The sequence below is a fragment of the Cygnus atratus genome, chromosome 23 (genome assembly GCF_013377495.2).
Source record: "Cygnus atratus isolate AKBS03 ecotype Queensland, Australia chromosome 23, CAtr_DNAZoo_HiC_assembly, whole genome shotgun sequence".
NCBI classification, from domain to species: domain Eukaryota; kingdom Metazoa; phylum Chordata; class Aves; order Anseriformes; family Anatidae; genus Cygnus; species Cygnus atratus.
This window is the reverse complement of record NC_066384.1, coordinates 1,435,178-1,444,641: the sequence shown is the minus strand read 5'-3', so window position 1 is coordinate 1,444,641 and position 9,464 is coordinate 1,435,178. Positions and strand designations below refer to the sequence as shown.

Genomic DNA, 9,464 nt, shown 5'->3' with positions numbered 1-9,464 from the left:
GGGCTGCCTCGGGGAGGGCCAGGCTGCAGCCCCTGCTCTCAGCTTTCCGATTTTTCCCATTTCTGAGGTGTCAAACGGGTCCGGGCCTTCTAAAACCTGCCGGGGTTCGCTACAGCTCCTCTGGGTCTGGTGGCTGGCACAGGAATTGGCTGAGCAGGTAGCAGATGGCGCTAAGCGTGAAATCAGCAAACCACAAAAAAAAAAAAATAAAATTATGCAAGCACCAATAAAACGGAGAGTGGAAAAAAAGCTTTTTTTTTTTTTTTCCTGTTTTCTTTTATTTATTTATTTTTTTTTGGCTGTTCTGCGTTTCGGGCGGGCTGACACAGAGAGCTCTGTGTCCGCAGACGGCTGCGCTCCTCGGGGAAGCCGGGCTGCTCCGCACAATGCAGCCATTGCTGCCGGGAGAGCAGGTGGGGAGGAAACGGGGCAGCACGGACCCACAAAGAGTCCGGGGGAGAAGGGCTGGGCGGGGAGGAACCCCGCGAGCGGGGCCTGCTCCCCGGCAGGAGGAACAGCTGGCTGTTTGGCAGCTGCGCCCGGCAGCAAAGCCAGCGGCAGTTCTGGCTAATTGCTTTATAAAATGAGTCATTTCGACAAGGGGCCCCGCGGAGCCCCGCTCCCGGTCGCTGCAGCCGAAGGAGACTTAGCCGGGCGCTCGTGAGAACGGGGAGGGGAAGAAAAACAACCCCGCGGCAGGCGTGTTATCGCTCTTGGCTTCCGCGCCTCGGCGAGCGCCCTGGAAGTCGCCAAGCCGCAGGACTTCCACTAAAGCTGCAGGGATTTGCCGCGAGACGTCTCCCTCCTCAGCGTCAGCACGCGGCCCCCGGGGGCAGCCCAGCTTTGCAACCAGAGCGCGTGGCCGCGGAGATCCGGCCCGACGGCTCCGTTTGGGCAGAGGCCGCGCGACGGAGCCTGCCCTCTGCCCGGGTGTGCGGCAGGCGGCAGGGCCCCCGCTCCTCCGGTGCAGGGCGCAAGGCCCGCGGCGAGCTGCTTTACCGGAGGCCTCACGTCCCCGGTTGTTTTTTTGTTTGTTTATTTGTTTGTTTGTTTGTTTTTACCACCACTGAGGGGCCGGGGCAGCGAAGCAGCCGCACGGGACCGGGCTTCCCCATGGCGAACGGCACCCCGGGCACACGACCGCCGGGTTATCTCTGTCGTGATAAATAAATCAGCCGCGACTCGGGCAGCAAGGCGGCGTTTCTTCACGGGAAAGCCGCTGCCGCCCGCCAGTCACCTCAGCGGCGGCCCCTGGGCGTTCCCTGACAGGGCCGCGGGGCCCCGTGAGGGGCCGGGGTGACTCGGGCAGGGCGCTGCCGTGACAGGGGGACCGGGGGAAGCCCCGGGATAACGGGGGGGCTACGGAGGAGCCGAGCCCTCCCGTCACAGGGCCCAGCAAGGCCTCGCCGGACCGCACCGGGCCTCACGGGCCGGGGCCTGACGGGACCGGCTGCGGCCTAGGCCCGGTGCAGGCCCCGCCGCTCCCCCCTCTCCCGACCGCCGCCGCCGCCGCCGCCGCCGCCTCGCTGCGAACTCTCGCGAGACCTCGGCGCGGGTCACGCGCCTGCGCGCTGCGTCGGCGCAAGGGGAAGGGGCGGGGCGCCCTCCCGAGCCGCCTCACGGCGCCGCCGCCATCTTGTTCCGCGGCCGCTGGGCGCTCGCCGGGCTCCCGCCGCCCCCCCCCCTCCCCCTCCGTGTCCCTCCCGCCGCCCGCCAGCCGGGCCCGGGGGCAGCGCGGGCCCCCTGGGCGCGGAGGAGGCGCGGAGGTTTCGCGGCGCCCTTGGGGCCGGTGAGTGGCGGGGCGAGGGGCGGGGGGGAGGCGGTGGCGGCGGCCGGCGGAGGGGGCGCGGGGCGGGGGCGGCCCTCAGGGCCTCCCCCCCCGCCCCCACCCCGGGCGGCTCGGCTCCGATTGGCCGCGCCGCGCCGCTCCGCGCCCGCTGATTGGCTCGCGGGGGTGGAGGCGGGCGAGGGGAGCTCGGCGCTCATTGGCTGCCGCGGGGGAGCGAGGCGCTGATTGGCTGCCGCGCGCGCGCGCGCGGGGCGGGAGGGGAGGGGGCAGGAAGCCGGGGCCGCGCGCGGGGCTGGGGGCGGTGCGGGGGGACCGGGAGAGGCGGGGGAGGGGCACGGGGGGTGGGGGGGGGGGGGGGCGCGGTGTTTTTGGCCCCTTCCGTGGCTTTTTGGGGCTGTTTCTACCCCGGAAGCCTCCGGGGGGGTCTCCCAGAGGGAGAGGCCAAAGCCCGGTAACGGCCCGGGGCCTCCCGGTGCGCGCCGTTAGGCCCGGGGGGGTGAGGGGCCTGCAGGCCGCGGCGCTGCCCTGAGGCGGGGCAAGGCCCGAGGGCGGCCCGGGGCCAAGAGCAGGGCTGGGGGCGGGCGGGAGCTGCTCGGGCCCCGGCCCCGTTCCCTTCCCGTTCCCTCCCGGGCCCTGCCGGTGCGAGGCGGGGCAGCGCCGTGGGCAGCACGAGGCCGCGGTTGGCGGCTGCCGGGCCGGGGCCGTGACGGGCTTCACGGTGCTCCCGGGGGAAGGAGCGGGGGGGTCCCGGCGCCCCGTCGGGGCCTGTCGCTGCTCCCAGCGCTGCCTCTCCTCGGATTAAGCCGTCCCCGGGCGTCTGTCGGTACGCGCGCCCTGTCCCGCAGCCGTTGGGATGGAGTCGCAGCCGCCGAGCCCAGCGGGCTGCGGGCACGGGGTTAATTCCCCGGCCTTACGTCCGGAAATGGGACCTCAGGCCGCCAGCCGTGACTCGCCAGCCGTCCCCCCCGGCCCCGCTGTGTCCTTTTGCAGGCTGAGCTGTGCCCTTTGTAGACGAGGGGAGGTTCCTGGCCCAGGCCGCCCCGACTGGGGCCGCGTTTGCCGTGTCCTGATGCCGGCCTCCAGGCGTTGGTCAGGGGCAGACGCAGCCCGGTGTAACCCCGCTGCCGCCGGGCATCCTCCTGCTGCTCGTGCCTCCGTCAGCAGGGCTCGCTTGGGGCGCTGGCGGGTGCCCGTGACCTTGGGCTGCCGAGCACAGCAGGTGGAGGATTCAGGTGTATTTGGGAGGAACGCAGAGGTTTGGGCAGAGCAGACCGTGGCGCCTCGCGGGGCTCTGTACCCCAAGCGGGGACGAGGCGGTGAGGGGGGCAGCCGGCTCCCGGGCGGCTGCGTGACCTTGAGGCGGGCGCTGGCCCTGCGGTGCCGGCCGGTTCCCCGGTGGCTTCGCGCCTCCGGGAGGTGCCCCGTGTTCGGTGCCGTGCTCCTTGTGGCACCCCGGTAACGTCGCTGCCGCTCCCCTGAGAGCCCCGCCTGACGGCGCGGGGCCGATCGCCTCCCACGCGCCTTCCTGTAGCCTCGTGAGGCCCTTGGCGTGGGATTGGGGTGGTTCTGGAGCTCAGCTGCCCGCCGTGACTCCAGAAATTAAATAATAATAATAATTAATAACAATAATAATAACAATAAGAATAATAATAATAATAAGCAGTCGTATTGGTGCCCATGTGCTGCCGGGGGGCTGCGGGGCAGCCCCAGTGAGGCAGGGAGCAGCCTGGGAAGCGGCCTTTACTGTGGTTTATTTTATTTATTTTTTATATTTTATTTTCTTTTAATATAATTTTTATATTTTCTTTCAAATTTATTTTATTGTATTTTATATTCATATTTTATAACAATATTTTTATATTCGTATTTTTATTTTTTAAATTTTATTTACATATATTTTTGTATTCTATTTATTATATTTATTTAATTTATCTTCCCCCCCCCCCCCCCCCCCCCGGCCCTGACCCCGCGCCCCGGGACGCGCCGCTGGAAGGGGCGGGGGGGATAAGCCCCCTGAGCGACAGCCGCGCGGGCCAATCGGCGGCGTCGCCCCGCCCCCTCCGCGTGCCTGGCCGGGAGCCGGGCGGCCAATAGGAGCCGAGGGGCGGGGCCGCGCCGCCGAGGGGCCGCGGCCGGGCTCCGCTCTGACCCCTGCGCCGCCTCTCAAGGTAACTTGAAAACAGGAAGCGGGCGGCCGGGCTGCGCCGCCGGCGGCAGCCAATGAGCGCGCGGGGCCGCGGCTCCCCCCGGCGGCTCTCAGCCAATGGGCGCGCGCGGCGCGGGCTGGGCGGGCGCAGCAGGGTAGGCTGAGCGGCGGCCCTTAAAGGGGCCGGCGGCCCCGGTGCGGCGGGGACGCGGAGCGGCGGCGGGCAGGGGTCAGCTCAAAGACGAAGCCATGGCGGGCACCGCCGGCACCCCCCGCGCCGCGCCGCCGCCGTTCCCTGCGCGGCGGAGATCGGGCCCCGAGCCTCCTGCGGCCCGGTAAGGCGAGCACGGCGGCGGGGGGCGCGGGGCCGAGCGGCGGCGGCGGGGTTGGGGTCGGGGGGGGGGGGGGGCGGCGGCGGCGGGGCCCGGGGCCGAGCCCCGGTGGGGCCCGGTGCGGCGGAGGGGGGGGCGCCGCCGGCCGCGCCCTGCGCCCACCGGGGCCGGTAACGGGAGTGCGGGGGGGCGGGGGGGGCGCACGGAGGGGGGGGGGCAGCAACCGGCAGCGCCTTCCCCGGTGCCGCCGCCCAGCCGCGGGGGGGGGCCCCGCCGGCGGTGTCCGGCCTCCCGGAGCCGGCCCCGGTAGAACCGGAGCATCGCGGGGGGAGGGGGGGTGGCGGCGGGGCCGCGGTCCCCCGGTAGGGCCCGCAGCGAGCGGCCGCAGCCCCGCTGTGCGGCTCCCCGCTGAAGGTCACCGGGTGCCGCAGCACGGCCGGGCCGGCGAACGGCTCCCGGGACCCGGCCGGCGGCAACCGGGGCTTCAGCGGCAGCCCCCGAGCTCCCCCCCCCACGGGCCGGGCCGGGCCGGGCCCCCGCAGCGGGAGGGGGGGCAGCGCCAGGCCGCCCCCTCGGCGGCACCGGTGACCTTGAGGCGGCACGGCCCCCCGGGGGGGGAAGGACAAAGTTTGTCGGCGGCACTTCGGCGGGGAATAAATAAATAAATAAATAAATAAATAAAGAAGAAGAGGTGAGGAAACGGGGCTGCGCCCCGGGGCACCGGGGGCACGGGGATCGGCCGCAGGCGGGAACGGACACGGACGGGGGTTGCTGCCGGGAGTCGGGGCACGGGGCAGGGATTCCTCCTGCTCTGCTCAGGGACGGGGGTGCCGGGGGGTGCCGGGGGGTGCTGGGTGTCCTTGCCGCGCCGAATGAGCCCCGTGACGTGCCGCGGGCACTCGCAGCCCTGCTCTCTCGGGCCTTTTTCTTCCCCGAACCTGCTGGTGGCTGGCCTGAAAGCTGCTGCTGGGGGCGCCGGGGGTGCTGGCGCTGCTCGGCGCCTCGCCGGAGGGTCGGTAGAGAAACGAACGCGGGTGCTGAGCCCGCCCGCTGCGAGCGAGGGCTGCCTCTCGGCGCTGGATTCAAGCCGGGAGCTCCCCGAGCTGTGGCAGCCTTCGGGCGTCGTCTCGGCTGTCTCAGTCCGAATTCAGACCGGCGAACGACGTCGCCTTGTCGCAGGCAGGGCCCTGTGGCTTTCGGTGTGTGGTGCCGGTTTCAGATCCGAGAAGGGGGCAGGGTGAAACCCCGTTACCGTAAGCGGTCTGCCGGCGGCGGTGCTTTCTCCAGGACGCCCCGGTAGCGGCCAGTTCTGCGGCAGGCCGTCGGGCAGAGGTGCGGGATGTGCTGTGGGGATGGAGCCCGTCGCCAGCGCCGTTCGGGCAGAAAGGAGACGTTTTAAGGTGTTTTTCCTTGAAACGAGGGCGCGTTGGGCTGCTGCGCGCCTTTGCGGGGTAGCAGAAGGCGAGGGAACGTGTGGCTGCCTTCGTGGAAATAAGAAATCCTGCAGAAGTCCTCATTACGGCCAGCGTTAACCGCGTTTCACTGCCGGAGCTTGCCAAAGGCCACAGAGGCGTAAGGAAAGGTGCTGCCTGATCGTCACGGGTGAAAAGCAGCAGGAAAGCCACGAAGCTTGGGAAGGGATTTGGTAACAAACTCCACGAGTCGCTGACTTTCTCGTGGCCCCGTAAGGGTGAGGACGGTCCCCGTACCCCCCCTCGCTCTGCTCGGCGGGGTTGCTGTGCTGCCCGGGCCCCGTTGCGAGCAGGCTCAGGAGCCAGGCTCTTGGTTTTCTTTGAGGGACTTCTCCGTGCTTATTTTTTATGCTGCCTCGGCTGCAAGCAGCAAAGGTTTGGAGGAGGAGATCCCAGTGGGATGTTCCTGGCGGTGGGCGAGTGGGAGGGAGGTGGTGCCCGCAGGAGGCCACCTTTCAGCCGGAGCAGAGTTCCTTCTTAGTTTGGTTGTTAATCGGGCTGGGGTCCTGCGTTTCTGGGATGTCGAGGCATCCGCATTCCGGTAGCGCGGGCACGTGAAGCGGTTTCCTAATTCCGGGGCATATCAGGCTGCCGGTGTGGTAAGTGAATTAAATTTGAATGGTTGTCCACTTAAACTCTTCCCTTACCGTTTTGGTAAAAAAAAAAAAAAAAAAAAAAAAAAAAAAAAAAAAAAAAGGACAATTTACTGTGTGCCTTCGAGGGTCAGAAAACCGTAGCGACTGTTACAAGGGGCACCGGCTGCAGCATCAACCAACCCTCAGGATCGCTGCCAAAGCTCCCCAGGAGCTCCAGGAAGTTTTTTTTTTTTTGTCGTGTGTTGTCTTTTTTCTTCTGAAAAAAAAAAAAAAAAATATTTCTGTGTGCTGAGATCTCACTTGGGGGATTTTCTTCAGCTGCCTCCGGCTTGCTGTCGTGTTCGGTCACTTCCTGGGGAATCGAAGTGGGTCACTTTCAGTTGTCTCCTTCGTTCACTGACGGTGACCCGAAAGATTTGCATGTTTATAGCACAGGATCGTTTAAAAACAAGAGGGCCTGCGCGCCCCATCCTGCCTGCCCGCTGAGCAGCGTAGGCTGTGCTTCACTGAGGCAAGATTTTCTGGTCTTGGGTGGTGGCAGAAGGCTTGTGCTTGCGTCTACAGCAATAATAGTTTTTAATTTTGCAAGATGCCATTCGATAATTGAACTCATAAAATTGAGTAAGGAGGGAAATAGGAACGCTGAGCGTCCTGATGACCCTGCAGCCCCTGAAAGCTGGATGCTCACTTAATTTTCTATGAGGACTAACAAGGTTCTCAGCTGACGTGCCTGGTTACAGCTGGTACAGCCTCTCGCTCTGCTGTAAAGCTTTTGCGAATAACTCACGGTTGTCATTCGTGTTCTGTAGGTTGTATCCGCTGCTGGAGCTGCCGCGGTGCGGTTTTAATCGCGCTTTCTGCCTTGCCCTCTTCCCTCTCCAGCAGCGTGGCGGTGGCCGAGCCTAGAAATGCAGCAGAAGAGCACAGAAACGTGCGGTGCTCAGGGCCGCGCTCGGCTTGAAGCACAACCTTGCCCTCGGCGTGCTGCAGCCCCTGCGTGTGGGCGCAGCGTCGGATGACCGCCCTCCGATCCAGCCGCTGCCCAGCGAGCACCCGGTTCGGCTTCCTCAGCCGCTTAAACCGTGAGGGTATCGAAAGGATGAGAAAATGTGAGGGCACTCGCAGGACTCGCTGCACAGAAGCTCGTAATTTCATGCGGCGTTATTTATAAATCATTCAGAATGTTCCAGGACTGCGGCTTAACAGCAAATTCCCAGGCTGTGTCTGTTCGATCCGTGCTAACCAGGCGTCCTCCTTGTGCTTCAAAGCGGTGGAAGAAACGCGTGCGTGATGTGATCAGGACTTCTGTCGCCTAAAACATGGGCAAATCCGCCCAAGCGCCAGGTGAGACCCCGCTCGTAGTACCCAAAATGCTGCTAAAGAGCAGCTTTGGGGAGCCATTGGGACTTCAAGGGGTACCTGGCTGTTGGTGGACACCGAGCAGGTGCCCCAAAAGCTGAAAGCAGGCACTGGGCTACAAAATATTCGTAGGGCTTTCTCAACGTGAAGCTGCTTTCTGAACGTGAAGCCTTTCACTTTAACGCTGCTGGTGCCAAAACAGTGCCTATGGTTCTGGAAATATTTTTGCCCGACTTCAGCTTTGGGTTATTAATACGCCGCGTGCCTTCGTGTCGTACACGGCCGGCTGTGCGACAAGCACGTGTGTTTGGCGAGTGCCTGCCGCTGCCGCGGTGCGAAATGTCGTCCCCGTAAAGTACGGGCCTGGGGAGATGCTGAGAGCAAGGAGCCGCTCCGCGTTTCTCCCCGGTGTGCTCCGTGCAAGCGCAGACGCAGCTCTTGAACACTGAGGCAGTGCAAAACTTGGTCAGGTGAGCTCGGTGTCACGTTTTCCGTGGCATCCCCGTTAGGACTATGGGTAAAGGGGAGCAAACAAAATGTACGTGTTCCAGGAGCGGGAGGTGCATCGTGAGGTGCGTGGCTTGTAAGATCTCTTACACGTACGAGGCTGCGGTACGATTTTGTTCGAGGTTCCTTGAGGTCTGAGGCTCTGAAGCGAAGCACCCGATCTGCAGCCTTGTTCTGGTGCGTGCCAGCTGCGTTGTTGTGTGAAGCAGACTCGCCTGACTCGAACGCTCTTCACTTAAAAGAGCTTTTCCATTTCTGCTGGATGTTTAATTTAGGAGCTGGAGAGCCAGCAGGGTTCATCGTAGACACTTGTTATTATTTGTCTGGGAATTTTCTTCCTTTGCTTCTTGCTCTGTGCGCCTGCCTGCCAAAATTGCACTGCGAAGGGCAACTATTTAATAATGTTTAACTGTTGAAATACCAAATATCAAGTGTGACCCTTGTGCTCTTTCAGTCAAAGAAGAAAGGGAAGTAAAATAACCAGTGCAAACAGCAATTCAGATTATTTTGTTTGCTTTAACTTTTAAAAGAAAACTAGTCCAGCGTTGGTTTTTTTTTTTTTTTTTTTTTTTTGTGGTGGTTTAATATTTGCAGCCTCGATTTTTGGCTTGGTGCAGCGCCGTGGCGAGGCCAGCTCACAATTTGTAGTGTGGTTTCTGTGCCATGCCATCCTTCTCGTGGCTTTCTCGTACAAGCCTCGGGTGTATTTATGTGCAGGCACAAAACCCTGCCCAGAATTAAAAATAGTCTGTGTGTGTCTTCAGTCTTTCTGTGCACGATTTAATGAGGACTGCCACCGGGCAGGGGGCTTTTAGCAGTGCTGTTAGGTACTTAGTGCATTGCAAAGAGAAACCTCAGGTTTTATAAAAGTGGGTACAATTCCTGGGATTTTCGTTCTCCTGAAGGAGCGAAGCCAACTGACAACGGCCTGCCTGAGACTGCCGCGTCCCATTGTGTGCCGTAGCGATTGCCTTTACCTGCTAGGTCACGCTGTCTCCTGCATGAAGGTACGGAGCTCACCACGTTTTCTCTGGGCGCTGTGGGATATTCCCTCGTCCCGTGTCCCCGAAGCAGTTTGCAGCGGCGGTTCTCGTTCCTGCCGAGCCTGCCCAGCCAGCGCCGCGTCCAGCGGGAGGTTTGGGCTTGGTGGTGGTTTGGTGGAGCTCTCTGCAAGATCCGGGCTGTAATTCCATATCGAACGCGGTATCGGAGAGGTTATCGGGGCAGTTTCTGCTTTGCATGAATGAATTCAGGTCGGTTCCT

General features: G+C 63.3%; 1 protein-coding gene across 29 annotated transcripts in view; it reads left to right on the top strand.

Moving 5' to 3' along the window:
- The first annotated feature begins 303 nt into the window (after window positions 1-303).
- NFYC (nuclear transcription factor Y subunit gamma) overlaps window positions 304-9,464 on the top strand; it is a 35,434-nt gene continuing 26,273 nt past the window's right edge. For 5 of the 29 annotated variants that reach the window (XM_035562125.2, XM_035562124.2, XM_035562134.2 and 2 more), the window contains exon 1: window positions 4,102-4,270. The gene's annotated coding sequence lies outside the window, so the exon portion shown is untranslated. Of the gene's footprint in view, window positions 1,019-1,583; window positions 1,790-2,570; window positions 2,613-3,893; window positions 3,958-4,069; window positions 4,271-9,464 lie in introns of those variants that run through there. The other 24 variants (XM_035562128.1, XM_035562133.1, XM_035562119.1 and 21 more) reach the window with 15 other exon arrangements.